The following is a 20,054-nucleotide window of genomic DNA, read 5'->3' on the forward strand; positions in this document are numbered from 1 at the left end:
CCTGACATGACACAAGGGGTCATGATTGTAAGAAATTTTAGAATGAAATGTAATCAGATGTTTAAAAAAAAAAAAAAGGCCTCAAACAGACACTGTATTTGGTCTGGAGGGCAGAAATTGAGGTACATGCATCCATGTGAGTTCAGTACATTGTAACTTAAACAATTCATGAGTAACAACAAGAAACACAAACACTAAAAAACTGAGTTCCTACTAAGATTGGTGCGTTTGGTGAGAAAACACTCAGAATATAGCATAAACTGCATGAATTGATGGACACAACCTGCCTTGTGTTAACATTCAAGGCTGGTGGTGGTGGCAAATTGGTATGGGGAATGTTTTCTTGGCAGGTTCTGAGCCCCTTAATACCAGTCAATCATCATTTGACGCAGCCTATCGGGATATTGCTGCTAAGCATGTGCCTCCCTTTATTGCCACATAAGATATACCCATCTTCTATTGGCTGCTTTCATAATGATAATGTACCATGTCGCAAAGCTAAAGTTGTCTCAAACTGGTTATACGAAGGTGACAGTGACTTTATCGCATGTCCATGACCTCTCCAGTCATCAGGCCTGAGTCTAATAGAATGAATCTGGCAGAACGGGAGATTGTCAGCATGAAAGCTGGCAAATCTGCAGAAATTAGTTGACGCAATCATGTCAACATGACCAGAATCTAATATCCATGCATGAGGAATTGAGGCTGTTGGGGGGAGTAAATGGAGCCCAGATTCGTGTTAATATGGTTTTCCAGACAAAATGCTGGATGAGTATAAATTCCTTCCCTCCGCTGCTCATAGAGAATCCAAACACAACTTTGGATTGTTGACTTTCTGTTCTCTGTTTATAATTTGTAAGGTCTGTACCTTACTATGTTAAACAATGTCAGATGAGGTGTTGTCAATCTGCGCTGTATAAATAAAACTGAATTGAACTGAAATGTCAATGCCATCACACAGTTATGTTGGAACACAATTTAACATGAACTCTGTGCTCACTCAGCTCCTCCCCCTGTTTTTTTTTTTTTTATCTGTAATGTACTATAGACTATGAGTTCAAACTCTGCCTTCCTGCTGTGTTACTTCCCTGATTTGGTATTATCACACTTTTGCTTTTGTTCAGCTGTCTAACTAGATCGTTAGGCACTCTGCGACCTTAAAGAATTCACCAGCAATCCACACCAAAGCGCACAGTTGAACCAGAGAACACCAAGACATCCCAACAACCTTTTGATTTCCTTAAAGGGAACTTCTGTTCTGTCTACCACGCTGTACATAATTCATCAATGCCCCCTTTTTGCACTCTGTTTGCTTCCCACACACTGTATGGCCTCAGTGATCCAGTGGAATCTATTTACACTTCCCTTCAGCTCTTTCCTTATCCCTTGCTTTCAATACATGCCTTGGGATGTTTTAAGCCACTGCTGACTGCTTTGTAACTCAGCTGCTAAAGTGGATTCTGGCATTGTGATATCATTAGTGGACCATTATCTCTGCCCCAGTATCATTCAAGACCTACCTCCTTACAATCTACTGTGTCCGCAAACTCATTTATCTTCTCCTTTCTCTATATTAGTATTATTAATCACTTTACAAGGATTCACATGTACAACACAATTCTAAACCCTTCACTATGAAGAGAAGTTGAGGAGGCTTCATTTCACTTTACCAAGATATAACAATATTAATGACAATCCATTGCAAGCATTTGATGCTATTGTTTAATGCGATTTACAACAATAAAAAAAGAAAGTAGGTTTTTCGACTCAGTTGTTAAGAATATACGATGTTCCTGCAACTACCGGCGTGGTGTGTAGGTGGGTGTTTTAGCCTGCAGCAGTAGATTAGCAGCAGCTCTGCTGTTCTGACTTCAGTGGGGAGTTCATTCAACCATTGTGGGGCCAGAACAAAGGAGCCTTGACAAACATAGGAAACCACAAGGTCTTCTGAGTGACAGACGGTGCGTTGCTTCAGCTGAAGTGTACGGTTTTGACCATGGCCCTGAGGTAGAAAGGAGTTGTTCCTTTTCATTGCCCTTGAAGTGAGCACCAGATTTTTGAACCTGATGCAAACTGCAACAGGAAGTCAGTGTTGTGCACAGAGGAGCATTACTGTGGGAGAGAGTGCAGTTTAAACACCAGACAGGCAGGAGGATGCCGGACAAGCTGCAGAGATCTGGTAGCAGAAACAGAAACGCTGGGGATGACAAACAATTAGATAAGCAACGGGGATGCCTGTTGTGGATGTAGGAACTCGTAGATTGCCAGTGTTGTATTGGCAAGGAAAAGCAAGTTTATTTGTATAGCACAATTCATACACAAGGCAATTCCAGGTGCTTTACAATAGCAAGTAAATATATTCAGAAAAGTGATTTAAAGGGAGACATACATTAAAATCATGTAAAAAAAAAAAACAAAAACTTAAAAGTAGACATTAAGATCATAAAAGTGCATTGAAAGAAAACAGATTGAGCATCTCAGAGAAAGCTGCAGTAAAGAATATGGCTTTCAGGCCTGATTTCACAGAGCTGACAGTCTGATCAGACCCCAGGTGTTCAGGAAGCTTATTCCACAGGTGAGGAGCATAATAACTGAATGCTGCTTCACTGTTTTTGGTTCTGGTTCTGGGAACACACAACAGACCTGTCCCTGATGACCTGAGGGCTCTGGATGCTTCATATGGAGCTAATAAGTGCAGGATGTATTTTTTTTTTGTTCAAGACCATTCAGTGCTTTGTAGACCAGGAGTAAGATTTTGAACTCTATTCTTTGACTAACAGGAAGCTGGCGTAGTGATTTGAGGACTGGTTCTGGTGTTGGTCAGGACTCTGGCAGCAGCGTTCTGGATCCACTGCAGCTGCTTGATCAATTTTTTGTTAAAACCTGTAAAGACACCATTTTAATAATCTAAATTTAGACTGTATTATACACAGTCTGCAAATACAGTCTTTGTCTTCATTTGTTTAATGTATAAAAATCAGTAAGAGGAGTCATTTTATTTTGCTGTTCCAAGTGAACACGTGGCCTTGAATCATAATCCTTTTTCACTCCGTTCTCCAAATTACTCTTGCTACTTGCACAGTCCAAGCTAACATCTCCCCCACCTCCTTAGGCCCTCATTTTCCTTCTTGTATTTAATTTTGACACTTTTGCATATGATGCTGGTACCTTAATCTGCATCTAAGCAGTGCTTGCTAATCATTTTTATGAAACAGGCCACAGATCCACGACAGTCCAGATGGTGCATAGTTTTCAGTGCTGCACTCAATAGTAGCTGTCACATCCAGCAGCTTGGCAACAGCCAACTGTTATGCACTTTCCCCTGTTCCTCTTTTTAAACCTTGATCTTCACCATTTCAAGGCGAGCCTAGAATTGTACAATTTTGATGCAGTGGTGCACAAAGTGGAACGAGACATTCCCGGGACAAAGAATGCGAATGAGAGGGTCATTTAAAAGAGTACTGTGCTGGAATGTTCAAAACCATGTTTGTCTGCTTCTCATTTATGTCAACAGGCGATTGAATCCATCCAAGTCAGTGGTAGTAAATAAGTCTGCAGGACAAACTAATAAACTGATTTCAAAATATGGTTTCTATTGTGACACACTGAGTCAAAGAAAACCCTTGTGTGAGTTTGACAAAAGTGAAATTTTATTTTTTTTAAATAACTTCTCTAAACTAATAGCTTTGTAAAGAAGCCATTCTGCCATTGCACACATTTTATTTTTATTTCCTGTAAAAACTTGCACACCATGATCATTAACTGATTGCCTGACTTTTCTAAATGGAGCAGTTGTTCAGTCTAAAAGTACTGTGCGGTGTAAACGATAACCCGGGGCTATTTCATGTGCACATACACAGGTAGCATCACCTGGGGAGCAAGTGTTTTTTTCTCGCATCTCCCTTCTGTAATACACACACTCCATATCGAGATTGCCAAAAGAACTGGCACTGAGGTGTCTTGAACAAACAATAGAATAAAACAAACAGTGTAAAGTATTTGTGATATGTGCTTGATGTAAAAATGAGGTATGTTTAGATAGCTTAAACGCTGGTCTTTGGAGACGACAAAACATATTGATTAACCCAGGATGTTGCTGTGTGGTAATAGTTCATACAAAATGGAGTTTATATTTAACATTCAGTGAAGACAAAACAAGGGCTCTTCATTTTTTCCTACTCAATAAGGTGTTAAATGTATAAAACTGAATATTCTGTATATATGTGTGATTGCTGAATGAACAACTGCAATTATATGTTATTTTAGTCTTTCCCAGAGCTGTAGGTCCTTCAAGGCATGCAATCTGCAATGTGGTCAATATAGATCAGGAATGTGGGTTGTTGACAAAATAGTGCTCTGCAGGAAGGGCTAGTTGTGTAGTTTGCAGGGTGACAGGAATCCCGGCTCGACATATATCTGCCCTGCTGACAAATAAATGAGACCGAATGTTCCAGCTGTGGAAAATAAAACAGAATTTCTGCTGGCATTTTGAATTGATTGCACTGAAAATGAGCTGACCCCACCTGTGCTGTGGAGAGATAAGAGATTTACAATGCACACAGGTCTCAGTCAGCCGCATGGAGCTCTTTTCCCATGTAAAATGAATACAATACCCAGGAAGAATAATACAATTTTATCCGGTTGTTGGATCTCTTTCCTGCTCTCGATCCAAGTGGGACTTCAAGAACTCCTTATTTAGTCTGTGAGATGAAGTTATTTTCCTGTGCTACTGTGTGAAGGGCCACCTGAGCACAGATACACTGGAACAGCGTATGTCGCAGCTCTCCAAAAGAGAAGATCAAAGCCACACCTTTGGGCTTTATTATATATTGAGTTAATTTCCAGTGCTCGCGATACATCTCTCTCCCTCAGCTCTTTCCCCTTTTGGCAAAAGAGGGAATTAAACTCGACTTGTGTCATGATATGCAATCCGTCTTCATTGGTGAATGCGTCACAGCCGGTTGTTCCTGCACTGTGAGCTGAAACCAAGCAACACAGTTTGCTTCATGGCTCGTTCATACCACCAAGGTCTCTGACAGCATCACATCTTTTCAGCGATGAATTTGTCATGCTGGTAGAAGGAGAGAGAGCAGAAGCAAGTGGCAAATCCTGATTCAGGTTTTTTTTTGCCCGCCTATTGTTACACGATGTGTGTCGAAGGTCAGGTTATTCCATATAAATTAGACCATCACAACCCTTTTATGTCATGTATGCTTCTCTTTTATTGATTACGCCCGTCTGACGTAAAAGAGGAAACTGAATCATTTTGGCAGAGGCAAAGATCCCACACGTCAAAGAGAAGAGGGGCGACAATCCACCCAAAATTCATAATGGTGTCGGTTGTTTTACTGACATGTATGAATATTTTAGTTGTACTTCAAAACATTTAAGCCCATTTGTCACAAAACACACCCTAGCATACAATCTAAATTTGACTAATGCTTCATCTTCTCTTGCAAAAATGTTGTTAAACTGTTTAATCAGCTTTTTCTTGCCATGTTACAGCTGTAAAACACCATACAGGGTATTTCATACACCATCTTCCAGGGAAGCTGACATACATCCTGAAACTGTTTTCACTGTTAACAATAATAAACCTATTGATTGTTGTCGGTGCATTTATTGCATCACTCGCAACATCAGTAGGGTTTTCTGCAAATAGTGACAGAAACAAGTGGAGATGAATGTGTCAATAAAAGAAAAATCACCTGAATGGATTCCACAGTTGATATATTTTAATATCCACACTGTATAACATGCAAAGGTGATCTGTGTTTTCTTGGGAGTTTTATTTGACCATAAAATTTCTTGCACAGTTGCATCTAATGATGACTTAAAATCCTACTGCAAATGGAGGCACCAAGGCAGAAGAGGCATGCTTTAATTTGATTATTTTGGACTTTGTCCCTGCACTATGAAGTTGCATTTTGTCCTTGTTTCAATTCCATATATCTGAAAATAAGAGGACAACAGGTAAAACTTCCCCAACTTAAAGCTTTAAAAGGTAAAGCTGCCCTTCATAGTCTCTGCCTCCTTCAATTGTCTTTGCTTGGTCAGCATTGCAGCGCAGGATTTGCAGTAAAGAACTATAATATGCCGTTAAGTGCTTTTTGAAGTTGGTTCTAATGCTTGGCTTGTGCTCAAACAATTCTGAATCGAAATCCCTTTAATTGCCAAGTATATTAATCAAAAATTGTGTGCCAGTAACAAAGAGAGACAGAGATAGAGAGCTTTAAGTTTTTGTGTCGTCTACTGTGACACAGTTGAGCTGGATGCAACAAGTTGATCTGCATACTAAAACTTTTTAGATTTAAAATGCAGATTCTTCGGTTCATTTTTTTTAATCTGGTGCAAAACATTAACAGCATGACTGGATTAACTAAAAAAACAGAGGGTTTAAGTGCTTAAAGTATTGAAGTATTGACTCTTTTCTGCAGTAAAATGTCTTGGCACTGACACAAACTATTATAATATGATATTTTAGATTGATTAGAATGTGTAAGAACAATTTTAAGAACCATAAAGTCTCTAGATTGAAATAATTCATATGCAGTTCAGTTCAGTTGTTTCCAACCTATGGGTCAGTTGTCCCCAAAAGCAACACAAAATAAATCTGAGGGGTCATGGAGCAAGTTCTGCTACAATAATCGTTGTCAGATATTTCTTTTCTCTTAGGGAAAATATTCATAATTTAACCTCTTCTGCCTCAAATATTAATAAATAAAACAAAAGAATAATGAAAATAATGACAGCTAATATAAATAGACCTATAGCTAGACCAGTGTTTCTTAAAGCTATCGTTTTAACGTTGCCTGTTTGTAACTGGTCCCCAATTCATTCTGCTGCTGCCATGGTGATTAGCTGTCAATAGTCACAGACAATGGAGAATGGCGAGAAAGTTTTTTGTTTTTCATGAGTAAGGGACCAAAAAGGTTGGGGATCACTGGTATAATCTGTAAAAATGTGTTGTATTTTATAAGATTATCAAAATATTACATGTAGAGTGTCATTCTAAAACATCAACTAGTACGTACTAAGTTAACTGAAAACTGGCATCTATAGCTGTCAGATAGTAGTGGCATAAAAAGTGCATTTCCCACAGAAAGATAGAGGAGTAAAATAACTTCCAAAGTGAACATAAGCTTAATAAGAATACTCAACTCATTTATTATTGCACATCTGTTAAATTATGGGATTCACAATGGACCATTTCAGAAAAAAAAAACATCAAATTGATGCAGCAGCACCAGAGATATCATCTATTTATTCCATGCATTCTTTCTAATTTTCAAACACTGGCACACTCAGCAATCAGCCACATTAAAACCACCAACAGGTGCATGAATAACATTGATTATCTTGTTACAATGGCATCTGTCAAGGAGTGGGGTATATTAGACAGCAAGTGAACAGTCAGTTCTTATCATTGCTGTGTTAGAAGCAGGAAAAATGGGCAGCAACAGGACCAAATTGTGTTGACGACAAGACAACACAGTCCACCACTGAAAGTGTTGATAATGGGCACATTAGCTTCACAGCTGGACCATGGAGCAACAGATGTAGATGACCTGATCTAGTAAACCATGTTTTCTTCCACATCATGTGGATGGTCGGTTAAATTTGTGACATTTACCTGGAGAAGAAATTATAGCCGGATGCACTATGGGAAGAAGTCTGCAGAAGCAGTGTGATGCTCTGAGAAATGTTCCACTGAGAAACCTCAAGTCCTGGCATTCATGTTGATGTTACCCTTACACCACCTACCTAAACATTGTTGTAGATCACCTACACCGCTTCATGGAGGTGATGTTCATGTATGGCAGCAACCTCGTTCTGTGGGATAAGGCACCCTGCCACACTGCAAAAAAAATGTCTAGGAATGGTTTGAAGAACATGACAAAGAGTTTAATGTGTTCACGATGTTGACAATCGAACATCTGTGGGATTTGCTGGAAAAACAGGTCTGGTCCAATGAGACCACACCACACAACATACAGCAGTTAAAGGACTTTCTAACCTCTGGGTACCTCATACCAAAGGAGTTGTTCAGAGGTCTTGTGGAATCCGTACCTCAGTGGGCCAGAGCTGATTTAGCAGCACACTTGGGACCTATACAATAATAAGCAGGTGGTTATAATTTTGTGCATAGTTTACCTGCAATACAATGCAATGTGACACCCTTTAAATGTAACAAGGCAGTTGTTGACACTGAAACTACACATTTTAAAAGTTCAGCTTAATTTTGTTGTCCATCAAACACATGTGTTTTATTGTGCATTTGGTGAGAGATGGAGCAGACCCCAGACATGCCACCAATCTATCACAGGGGGAACACACAGAGGCAGACAAACACATTGATGCCCGCAGGCAACTTGTGTGTCTCCGTTTCATTTAACCGGCATGTCTTTGGACTGTGTGATGAAGCCCACGCAGACATGAACATGAACCCTGCTGGCTGTGAGGTGACAAAGCTAACCGCTGAGCGGCCACACCATGGTGACATTTAACCTGAGCTGCTGTAGTTAAAAGTAAACGTATCTCTCCAGCTGCCCCTTGTACCACCACACTCCCACTTTTCAGTTTAAGTGTTAAACTGCTGCCCTGCCCTATTTGTCTCCTGCATGTAATACCTTTTGTTGTGGAAGACACATTTCTCTCTCGTTTTCCATACGGGGAATCTGCATTTTAAAACATCTTGGTCATTTCAAATAAAATTCATGAGACCCGGCTAAAAGTATCACAAAGATAAAGCATACATGCCGCAGTCTACAGTCAAAACCATTTTCTTCTGCATCCAAAATAAGTGTATCACTCATTTAAATTTCCTATTTATTTGTGCCAGCATTCAGAAATTCATGGACTTTCACCAAGTTATGAATACCATTTTCGTCAGCAGCTGAAGCCTGCCTGAGATGAAAGCTGATATGCTCTGAGCAAAGTCTCATTGGTTGATGGTAAAGACTATGTTATCAGCCTTCATCTTAACCACTAGAAGAAGTCAGTAGGCTTCTATGCTGTTGTTTGTTTGATCCAACAAAGCTTGCTCATTTGTTGTGTTAAAATTAGGGTTGGGTTGCAAATTAAAGCGACACTCATGGGTTTGGATTATTACTTAAAAAGGTGTTGCAATGGTTAAACAACTAGGTGCAACTTTTTTGAAATGACTGATTAATCTGTTGATCATTTTATGAATTAAATGATTAATGGTTTGGTCTTTATTATTGTGAAAAATTCCAGTAAGTGCTTTCAATAGCTCAAGATGACATCGCCAAATGTTTCTTTTTGTCATCAGTGGAAACTTACAGATTTCAAAACTGTAACGATGTTCCTGAGTGATCTCGTGGTAAAGCTGTGAGTCACTCCTGAGCAGTGCCGTGAATAATACCTTAAGGTAATAGGAAGGTTAATAGTCGAGTAAATATCGGAGCCTTTGTAGAACGGTAACACTGCTCCAGAGAACAGAAACGTGTAGGTGAAAAGTGAAATAGTAATTACAAACAGAACAAATAGCTTTTGATAAAAAGTTTATTCTCAGAGTGATTTGCATACACAGTTATCTGAGAGGATGTTGAAACACATCATACAAAATGTGCTTTACAAAATGAAGAAAAAACACTTGGATTACAAAGAGCGAATGTGTGAAAAGCTAAACCAGGCTCGTTCCGTACCTGCCTCGGCTTTGATTTCTAGGACTGAATGTCACACAGTGAAGTGGTGAGCAATTTATGTGCTCAGTTAAAAAACAAACTGTGTGACAAATAATTGGTTCCTCTGGTGAAGGCGGTTTGTAAAATGCCCCTCTGCATTTCAAGCTATTTCCCTCTGGAGTCACTTTCGCTTCACTTAGGTTTTTTAAACCAATAAACCAGAGAAAGTAATATTGTGATTGATTTAAAAGTCCATTTTTTTTTTTTGCAAAGTTTACCAAGTTTCACTACAGATTTTTCTCTGAAATATAACCATCAAAAAATATTGATTCCTATAGCAAATTCAGAGCAAACCACGCTTCCATGTATCGAATTGGATGAGTGTTGGCTCATTAGTCAGTGAGGTTCACCTGTGCTTGATGGCCTGAAGGTATAACAGTTGGCCTACATTCTAAGTTTCTTACTCCCTCGCTCCTGTTTCTTTTCTTTGATATGTGCTATTAACTAATTTAATGTTTTGGGTTTTTTTTTTTTACCAACCACATATGCACACTCCCTTCACAGTTCTTGACATAAACGACCAAACTGTATGAACCCAGAGTTTAACTATTTTCACTGCAAGAATTTTCATTTGCCATATTTACTGGAAGACATTCAGCTTTGCCTCTCTATAATGTAGCCAACAGTATGTTTTCCACAAGTACCACAAATGAAACATGAAATACAGTTTGCGATTGCCCTGCAGAGCAACACACACAAGCGTTATCTGATCCGACGCCCCTATCATCTGGAGAGCACCATTTGTCTCCACCTTCCAAAACCATTAGAATCACTGTTGGAAAACCACTGTTGGTTTTCTGATGTGGTAACTATCATCTGCACTTTTAGGATGCTTGGCTGTAGCTGGTGCAAAGGACGCAGGTTAATGTTTGACAAAACAACTCTGGCTTTTAATTGATTTTGATTTATTTATTTGTTTATTTATTTATACATTTTAGTCAGTTTTAATGTTTTTTTCACATTTTACTTTGCATTATCATTTTGCTATTCTGAATTTATGACTAATCTTGTATGTTTCCTCATTGCAACTTGACAAGACCATTGAGATTGAATTTTTTTTATAACAATTCCTAAATGCCTGTTTCTGTCCTGCATTTACATCTTCATAAATTTGTTTATTTAGTGCTTTCCGTGATGTTTTGATGTCGTCATTGTGTAAAGCACTTTGTGTTAAATCCTACTTTTATTTAAAGTCCTGTTCATACGTAGGAAATAAATATATCGATTGATGATTATCAACTTTTCAAAGTGCTCAATTCAGACAAATGCAACTCCATGACAACAAGGCAAATTCTGTGTGTTTATTGTGGCATCATTGTCTTTACGGCTGTTCTGGCCAGCCTCAGTGGGAACTTAGCTGATGTCGGGAGGGTCATCAGCTCATATGGTTCAGTCTATAAAACATATCCATGGTTTCATTTGGTCCACTCCTTTTTTTTGCATTTATTCAGAATTTTTTATGTTATATTTTTGCCACTTATGCCACAAAGTCTAAGACACTGGTGCATAAAGTGGTGTATTTTCCTCTTCCAACTGCCTGCTGTCATTAATTCATAGTCTTTTGTTAGATGACTGCCCACTTCAGCTGCATGCAAAGGCCTTGATGTTTAACAGCACAACTGTGTACTCTTCCAATCTGTGGGAGCACCAAGTATTCAGGCAGAGCTACTCCATTTTAATATTCAGTTACACGGTGCGCAGTGAAGTGATTCATGAGGAGCAGTAAAATTCATCCATGTCAGGTTACACATGCAGTGCTGTAAAACCAAATGATCTTATCCATGGGTTGTTATCAGGGCAGAACCGTTCCTTCATTGATGGGGATGAATTATGAGATCTGATGCCTTTAAAAATGAGTTCCCCCCACGTTTAATTGAAGTGGTTTGACCCAAGGATTTATGGCAATATGTGCTATTTTAAAGGTGCAGAACGTCTGCCAGGATGTTTTAGGGGTTTAAGCTGAGCCCTACATAATCTGCACCTGCATCCAACACACTAAATATTTTCCTCAAGACGATATTTATTTAACTGTGCAAGAGTGTTTCTGTCTGTTTTTGCGTTTCGGGGCATCTGTTTATAGAGGAATTACTGCCAAGTAAAAGCCATGAATGTGCAGTTACTTTCAGAAATTGAAAAGAGGAGTGTTTCCCATTCTTTACTCTGTATCTAAACTACATGAAGAGACTATATTTTGAATGACCATGAGGAGTATACAAGCCTTAAACTCAGAGCTGTTTTCTCCTGATTCTAGTAAAATGCAACAAATTAGATTTATTTTATTTAGTGACTCTGGTTTGTTTTGATTATTTATTTATACAAGATGCAAACAATGAATCAAGGTAACTGCGTCAAAGTCAACATTATTTCATGTTGCTGTAAATGGCCTGCACTTCTATAACAGCTTTCTATCTCTGTGGTACTCAATGTCTCCCATTCACACACCAATGGCGACAGAGCTTCCACGATATTGGAAGAACCTTTGGGTTCAGTGTCTTGCCCAAGGACACTTTGACATGTGGAGGGGCGGGGATTGAACCGCCAACCTTGCGATTAGAGGACAATCTGCTCTACAGCCTGTTCTGTACAGCCTCCCACTGTACCGAACGTTCCTTCCCACTCAGGCAAAATGATTTTTTCTCTTCCTCTGCACTTATAACATACATTCACATTTAAAGTAACAAATCCAACTGTAGTCCACTGGCAGTTTTTTTTTTCTTTGTACATTCACAGCTTGAACACACCAATGTCACTTACAGAGAGTGCAGGGACTGTGAAGCATTTTAATTCTATTGTTTTTTGGGGTTTTTTTGCTTTTTAAGTCATTGCCTGTAATAGTGTTTTTGTGACTGCTCTAAGAGCTGCTGTGGCACAGGATCCTGTGGTCCTCTGGTTTTTACTGAAGTCTCAGGCTGACTTTTTAATACAATGGCTGTATTTTCCCAGAACACCCCTGATTTATGTATGTTATAGAAATTCTATGTGTTAGAGGCAACCCAGCTCCTCTTAACCTTTCGTTTGTCCAGCTCCTGCAGCAGGAGTTTTGGGCCACCGTCCATCAGCACTGACAAACGGTGAATGTGTGCACAGATATGGGTGGTGGCAGTTCGACATCACCTTTTTGTCTCAGCTACTCGCCAGTATAAGCTGCACTTATTGGTTGTTTGCTTAGTTAACTTCACATCAGCTCTTTTTAACCATTGCTTGTAATAAATGGTCTGTTTTTAGACTTAGTATTAACAAAATTCATCCTGTCCACACATGAACAAATCAATACATCTACTGTTTAGACCTTAAAATTTTCTCTGACCTGAGTCATCTTACTTGTGTGGATTACCTTTCTTGTGCTATTTAAACAGGATGTTTCCCTGCATCCCAGTCTCCCAAAATTACGTTTTCATATGACCGAACTGCATTCTCATTTACATAAAAAAACCCACACAATTTAGTTGTGAAATAAGCATACTTTCTTACAGAATGGTAAGACTATGATGCAGTAGCAAAAGAGTTTAAATTTGAAAAAGCCACAAAGTCCATGTAAGGATGGGAGAATGAAAGCAAAAGTCAGCAACAAGACTTTCACCCAGGTGACCAGAATTTGTGCTCCATGTGGGACAGTTATTCCAAAACATGCCTTCATTTTTTCCCATTGCTGAATTTAAAATCCATTTTCACTTACTTTTTAGTTTGGTTTAAGAAAATTGTTCAGGCAATAAACTATGTTAGCTTTATGGAATTAGTATGGTTTGTGTTAAAATACAACCCAATCACAACATGGTTGAAGCGTCGAATCCACTGTCTGAGTTATCAGGTTGATGAGTCCTGCCCCAGTTAATACACGATGGGCTGTATAGCAAAAGTAGAATTTTAAAAAAATAGAAAGATAAGCTCATTTGAAACATTTTTGATACATCACAAAGAAATGTAATCTGGCACAGAATACCATCTACAAAACATTACTGTGGATGCAGAGGACATAATTTCTGGCAGACAGGGCTGCCTCCTGGGTGACATAGTTGAATTTCTCATATTTGGCCTTCTGGTCGTGAAACGTTCTTAAAGTTGGTGTTGTCTCACAGCTGTTGTCCATTCATCCCGAATTCCTGCACACAGGAGGAAGGAAAGAAGGGAAGGTGTGATCTCTACTAATGAAATAAAGTTATGTTTACACATAAGAAATATCTATGCAATTTACTTCAATTCAACAAGCCAATACCACTTCTAGAAATATCTGTGGGAGTATTTAATCAGGTTACTGTCTCACACCTCATCTGTAATTTATTAGTTGCTAATACAAATCCTGTTGTCCTCATGCTGTCCTTAGCTCAAAGAAATCATGTTCTGATCCTGCTTTTATAGACTGTAAAGCCTGACAAAACTGAGAATGAGAATGGACGAAATCTACAAATGTCCTGTATGAAATCAAATTTGGCTTGCATGCAAAATTAGTACACCTGCATACATGTCCCTCTTTATTTATTAATTTATTGTTTTTAGAGGAGATGATGTGAAATGTCACAGACAAGAATTCACAGCATGACAGCCTTGTTTCACAGTTGGAGAAAAAAGCAAACTAAGATTGACTGTCGTGGATTTTTAACAACACCTTGAGTACTTTTCAGCCACACTGAACCATCTGTGTGCCAGAAATCATCTGACAGCTGTCACTTCACAACTTGTTTTACTGTCATTTCAAGTGCTTTCTGAAGCAGAATTTTATAACAGCTATAAATGTCTGCATGAGAAGAAAAAAAAAAGTCTTTTGCATCATCATCAAGTTTATTCACATACTTTAAATGTCATACAACAGTTTTATCATTTTTTCCTAATTTTGCATGTTAACAGCTTTAAAATCAGTTTGCATGCAGATGTTTTCAATGTCACTGAACTTTTAGCTGATGATGTTATAACACAAAGACTTTCTTCTCTCATAGACTGGAGCTATTTTATCAATTTAAGGGAAGTTCTTCTGTAATGAGTGAGTCAAGACATTGTAAATTAGTTGAAGAACTCCTGAAACATTTGTAAGAAGGACAAAAGCCTGAGAAAGGAAGCTTTCCATTTTCCTGCCTTTGTAAGAATACGCAGTGCACTGTTTTGTGTGACTAATACAACCATTAATTTGTTAACATAATGAACAAGAGAGCTTGGCATGGGGAAAAAAACATGTACTTGCTTACACTTCCACTAATGTCTGTAAATCAATTCAAATGCACTTTTTCCTCAGTGTGATGACACTGTGAATCAATTCTAAAATATATTTGCCTGAATACGAGCTGTATTCTGAATAATATGAATGTGTATGAAAACTATTTAGTAAATGACTAAATGTTTTCTATTGAGAATTCTCATTAAATCAAGGCTCACACTAAAAACTGAAAACTGAAAATTTTCAGCAAAAATGTGTTTATAAATTTTGTACTTTTGGTAAATTTTTATTTATTACATTTTGCTTTATCAGTCAGTGGTGAGAAAAAGTAGTAGAAGTATCAGGAATGGCCTGCATTTATGTATAAATTTGACCTAAAAGGGTCAGATCTTCAGCTAATGGATGAGGACAAAGTAATAACCAGTGATATAAATCACTGCATTGTTATCCACATTGAATTCATTATCAAATTGTTCAGTGTCCATCCATCCATTATCTATACACTGCTTAATCCTGATTAGAGTTGTGGGGCACTGGAGTCTATCCTAGATGACTAAGGGTGAAGGCAGGGGACACCCTGGACAGGTCACCAGTCTATCACAGGGCTACATACGTAGACAAACAATCACTCTCACATTCACACCTACAGGCAATTTAGAATTTTCAATCAACCTCAGCATATTTTTGAACTGTGGGAGGAAGCCGGAGTACCCACAGAAAACCCACACATGCACAGGGAGAACATGCAAACTCTATGCAGAAAGATCCCAGGAAGGCCTTGATGTCAACCAGGGATCTTCTACCTGCAAGGGGAAAGTGCTAACCACCAAGACACTGTGCAGCTTTCATTCAAAGTATATTTTATATTATAGTTTTTGCTATTAGAATGGATCAAATTCTAAAGTCCTGTTCACAACAAAATCTGAAACCAGATTGCATCACATCAATCTCCCAAACAGCTGCCAATATCAAACAAAGATGTTGATGCTTATGAGTTGCTCAACAAAAAAACCACAAGAGTGGAAGAACAGACTCATCTGGCAGAGGAATAAATCAGTCTTACCCAACTAGAGCAAAGCAAAGTGAAGTTTGGGATCCACTTCCTAAAAGCAGAGCATCAAAAAGCTGTTTTATTTACCAATGAAGAACAACTCTGAATGCTCTTTAATTTGTTATTGGAGATTTAAACCTTTTTGTGATTAAAAATATCCACTTTGAAAGAAATTATCCTAGTCTGACTCACCGGATGTAGGATGTAGACGCCACTGCTCATTTCAGTTGGTGTTGTCTTCTTTCTGCTATCTGTGTGTTACCGTTTTCTTCAGGATGGGAAACAATACAGCAACCTCTGAGCAGCAACCTACCACACTAAAAACTTTCACGTTGTGCCGAGGATTTAAATCATGCAGGCAGCTCTGCTGTTTTTTTGCGATGGATTATCCATTTTAATAACAGCGTTTATCGCCCTACATGCAAATATTCCACCACTGCTGTTCCACCTATCACAAAATAGCGACGGGAACACCAACGCCACATTCTTCACTTTGCCCTGTCTATGGAGTTGGACAGTTGGCCTACGTTTAGCTGGAAAGGATGCCTGGTGTTGTAGTTTTCGTGTCCCTGAAAACATGGGATCCACTCGGGTCCATAACTTTCCCTATCTCCCCAAAGTCAGCTGGAGTCCATGTGGACCCTTCTGCACACAGCCACATGCTGCCCAAAATTTTTGTCTGTACAGTTACTGTGCTACAAATGCAGTATTGCATCTTTTCAGCAGTTGTGTGCATGCATGGATTTGGCCTAATCAACATCTTTATGTCAAAGTTTTTCAAGCAAACTCCCATTGACTAGAACAGTAGTACAACAGCAACTACTCATCTGTGTCCACATCAGAGTGCAATCAAGGTTTTAGAAAGTATCACCAAAGACTGTAAATATTTGTCAGTCTACTGTAAAGAACACTTTTTCACATCATTTCTGCTCTGAGTGGATACACAAAGAAGCCCAGAGTAACAGGCCTAAAGAGATCATTGGAGCTGGTTAACATCTCTGTTAATGAGAACTACCAAACATGAACCACTGACCAGGGAGGTATCCACAGCATGATGCCTGAAATTTGACAAAGGGGGCCTTGACATTTCACAGCGGTGCTCAGAAAATGTTGTTGGACTGATGAAACTAACACTGAATTTTTTGAGAAGGAAATGCAGCACTAAGATCCGTGTAAAAAGGCCACTGCATACCAACATCATCCAGTCAGTTTGGTATGTTGGATAGAGCATCCTAACAGCCCAGACCCAAACCCCATAGACATCCCGTGGACCTTCCAAGGCACTGACACCAGAAATCCTAAAGCATGGCTGAGCTGAAGCAGCTCTGTGTGGTGAATTTGCTAAAATTCACTCCTGAACTTTGTGCAGCTCCCAGAATTGGTTGTCTTATTTGAGGTAATTGCTGCCAAAAGAGGTTTGGCTAGTTATCACATCCAAGGGTTCACTCACAATTTCTAACAGCGCTGGCAATGTTTAATTGGTTTGTTCAATGAATACCCAAAGGATTAGAAACATTTGTTCAGCTCAAGTACAATGTGTCATATTTTAGGCTCTGTTAATGCAGAAAACAGGGTAATTCCCAGTGGTTAACGTATTATTTCTCACCACTGCATAATGTAATGTTATAATAAGTGCACAAATGCAAACTCCTCTGCTTGTTTTATCTGTTATCCACCATAATATACAGCGTGCACTATACTATTTCTGGACCCCAACACCCTTCGAGCCTTTTCAGACTAAATTTCCTCGTGGACAATAAGCCGTACTGTGTCATGTTGTGAACAGAAACCTAAGGAACCGACTGCAGGGAGAAAGGCCTCTTGTGTAGCCAGATCAGAGCTTAACTGTCAGGCATCCTGCCAGGACAGCTGCACCTGTTTGGAAGACGTGCAGCCACAGTCATGAGGCGCCTCAGAGGGGCGTCTGATGCATGGATATTGCTGCCTAACCTGAAAGATGAAGCAGGAAGAGGTGCAGATGGGCGCAGAGCAAAGAGGCCACTGCTGTAAGCTAGAGATGGTAAGAACAGCCACCTCATGGTCAACAAGAGCAGAAAACATCCCCTGTTCTGCTTCGGGTTCAGTGGCTGGTGAATCTTATAATGTACCAGTCACAAAGCATTATACTTTTGGCATTGCCTCGAAGCAGCTCTTCTGCAAATGAAAAATATTCCACATTACTTGCTAAACAGCTTCCAAAGCAAACAGAAAAGCAACTTTAAGACATTTCTTTCTAGTTTCTGGGCAGTTATTGATTTCAATTAATCTTCTAATGGTATAAAAACCCGATGCTTTTTTTAAAAAAATTATTTGATTTGAAGATGGGTATTCCATCAAAGTGGTTTTCTGTGATGGCACTCTGAGATTTGAGAGTCATCTACCAAACATTTTTTATCAATTCACAGCACTTCTTTTATTATCCTTCTTGCAAAATGTGTTTTCCTATTGTTTGTCCCTTTGAGTTGGACATTCTGTTGAATAATGAATACTTTTCACCAGCAACCTCATGCCATGAATGCAGAAGGGTCTTTGAATGTACCAAAGGAAGTTTCAAAATTATCTCTGTTCACAATTGTCACATTAATAACACAACTTTGACAAAATCATTGTGATGTATAATGTGAGGGATCTCCTGACTCCAGGAAGTTTGAAACTTCTGATAAGTTAATTTTCACACCACTTTGAATTCAAGAAAATCCTGAAAATCCTAAATCCCTAAAAAGATTAACCAGATGTAAAGTGACTGTCACAAGAGAACCCAGAAATGGGGTCATCCTAAAACCTTAAGGTAAAGCAATTTTAGTCATCAGTTTAAAGGCATTTTCCTTCAGTCAGTCTTGGAACAGGATGTGTTCTCTACTGCAAATAAGTAAATAAACTCAATTTGACAGTGTTATCGCATTTGTGGTGTGGTAGTGTTCTACTTAACATGGTGATGAAACATGATGTAATACTGACTTCTCCATTTCCAGAAAGAGTACATTATTATTTCTGTTGGCTTCAGTTCGACAGAGATGGACCCCTGTTTTGTTTTTGTCCTTGTACAGTGAAGGAAGTGGTACAAGCTTGTAGAATTTGCAGGGAGGTGGTTCGGCGGGGTGGTGGGTACACAAAGTCAGGACTTTAACACTGGAAATTTGCATTGTAGATTTGTATCTCAAGTCCTGCGTGTGGTTAAGGTTTAGCAAAGACTGTTCTATGTGTTATATAACAAACACCTTGTGATAGCGTTGCATCACTGTGGGCCATTTTTAATGAGATCTAAGTGCTGTGTGCTTCAACATAAGCATAAGAAGTTTCATCACGATCCTTAACACTTCTCCCTTCTTGGTGATAAAAATGTAATCTGACCAGCATTAAATCTCTTTTGGAGCACATTCTCTGCTGCATATAGTAGTGTATAAATGTAATCTCCAAGAGATGGGGTTATATCTACTGCAATTAGGGCCCCTTTTTGTCAGGTGCTGCAGGCAGCTGCTTTGCCTGATAGAATAAGTCGACTCCTGACTACAATCTAAACTAGTGATAATTTAGAATTAATGAGCTATAAATGTCAAAATAGATTTCTAGGGTGTAGTGTATGCTATGTAATATCCCAGTTCTGATGTGAAGAAAGCTAGCTGTGCTCAAAAATCTGTAAATATAATTTATCTTTGAAACCGTTCAGGAGAAGGAATGTGGCTGCACATTCAAATCAGACTAAATCCACACATTTCATTTGTATCTCTGTGTTCCCCTTAAATGGCTAAGATTAGACAAAAACCCCCGGGTAAAGCATGAGTTATTCATGAACAGAGGAACTGCACTTGGCACCTAGTATTCAAATGAAAGGAGCATCAGATAGATGAATACTAAATGGGGAAGTCAACAGCAGCGTCCCAAGAAATTTAGACTCTGAGCTGGAGCTCTTGCATGTGAACTGCTGTAATCGTTTACAAATATATAAACAAACATTAATAGCAAGAAAACAAACAGCCCACAGATATTTTACATCTTTGTTAAATTACTGCAGTTGGAGAGCCAATTCAGATTAATCTGCAGGTGAACTCTGTAAGCGAAAACACAAATTGGAACCTGGTGTCCCCTATGTAAAATTAGAATACTAATTATTTTCCAGTGGCAGCTCTGATTTTGCTCCCAAGAGGGTAAA

The sequence above is a fragment of the Amphiprion ocellaris genome, chromosome 13, assembly GCF_022539595.1.
Source record: "Amphiprion ocellaris isolate individual 3 ecotype Okinawa chromosome 13, ASM2253959v1, whole genome shotgun sequence".
Classification (NCBI taxonomy): Eukaryota; Metazoa; Chordata; class Actinopteri; family Pomacentridae; genus Amphiprion; species Amphiprion ocellaris.